Here is a 1,539-nt window from a genome sequence, read left to right on the forward strand (position 1 = left end):
AGAAAAAACAATCATTAACTTATGAGCCAGTGGTGGTTTGTTTGGGATTTAATGTTTCCTTACACCATCACTCCTTCAAATCACTTCAAATCCAAACAACTTGCTCTTAAGATTATACTCAATTCCTGCTATTTTAAACAACAACAACAACTCACGGCTACTCAGTCTCTGCTGACTCACAGAGACCCTAAAATAGAGGGTGGCGCTGCCCTTGTGAGTGTCCCCGACTGAAACTCGTTACAGGAGGAGAAAGCCACCCCTTTCTCCTGAGAGCGGCTAGTGGTTTCGAACTGCCGGCCTTGAGGTTTGCTGCCCAACCCGTAACCAATGCATCACCAGGGCTCCTCAAAGTACCCCTAAAAATCTGGTTTGGTTTTGCTTTCACTATCCATCACCCTTTAAGTGTCATTGGACCTGAAAGACGATTCAGTTAAAACTGAGCATGGCCAGCAACTTGAAAGATGAGACGGAAACTTTAGAGGGCAGGGGGTTGAAGGGAATAGGGGGTGGGGGTGGGGATGACTCGGAAAAGAATCGTGGAGGATGGTTGCCCAACCCAAAGACTGTCATCGACATCCCTGACTGGTCCGTGGAGGAAGAGTTGAAGTGGTAGATGTTGTGCTTTGCATTTTCTCAATAACAATCACAACAAAATAAAATTAGAAACACAAATAAAAACCAGGGTGTATGCAGCCAAATTCCCACGAGCACTTAGAGAGACAGAACAGAGCCTCAAGCCCCCATGTAGGCCGGTTCCAGCCCAGCGTACAAAGAGCGGGTGGGTTTAAAACACAAAATCCAACTAATTGCTCATAACGGAGATCTTCCTGTCCTTTGCCATTGCTTCTCAGGGACGAGGTTCTGGGTTCTCCTGGGCCCACTTCACCAGGAGGGACGCTTACGTTTGGTTCAGGATTCTAGTCCCCTTAGGCTTCTTGCTCTAATACAGCGGTTCTCACCTGTGGGTCGCGACCCCTTTGGAGGTCTAACGGCTCTTTCACGGGGGTCACCCGATTCATAACAGTAGCAAAATGACAGGGATGAAGTAGCAACAAAAATAATTTTATGGTTGGGGGGTCACCACAACATGAGGAATTGTATGTAAGGGTCCTGACATGAAGGCTGAGAACCACTACGCTAAGACCATGTTCTAGCAACTCCGGGGCACATATAACCTCACCTGGAACCTGTGGTGTAATCTCAGCAAGCCAAGTACTGAGATGGGGCTATTCAGTGCCCTGTAGGCGAGAGCCAGTACCACATGAAGTAAAACCCTCTCCCCAAAGAGGAGTTTCTATTCAGAAACCAAAGAGTGATCCAGAGAGCGGAGAGCATTCACGGGAGGGGGAATCTGTTTGAGCAAGGGGCAGAAAAGGTTGGTCTCAACTTGTTTCCAAGCCCCTGTGGGATGATGAGAGAGAGAGATGCCACACATCTCCTGGGCAGGAGCCGAGAGGGGACCGATCAAGGGTGGAGCCCGCCCCAGACTGTAGGACAGCTCCCTTGAGGTGATTATAAAGCAGGGGGAGCTCTGAGTTC

The 1,539-nt window shown here is 48.9% G+C and overlaps 1 protein-coding gene across 1 annotated transcript in view; it reads right to left on the reverse strand.

Annotated features, from left to right (window-relative positions):
• SUSD1 (sushi domain containing 1) overlaps window positions 1-1,539 on the reverse strand; it is a 132,494-nt gene that overhangs the window by 129,936 nt on the left and 1,019 nt on the right. The window lies entirely within an intron of this gene.

The sequence above is a fragment of the Echinops telfairi genome, unplaced genomic scaffold, assembly GCF_000313985.2.
Source record: "Echinops telfairi isolate 266 unplaced genomic scaffold, ASM31398v2 ScPeMD7_7410;HRSCAF=8448, whole genome shotgun sequence".
NCBI classification, from domain to species: Eukaryota; Metazoa; Chordata; class Mammalia; order Afrosoricida; family Tenrecidae; genus Echinops; species Echinops telfairi.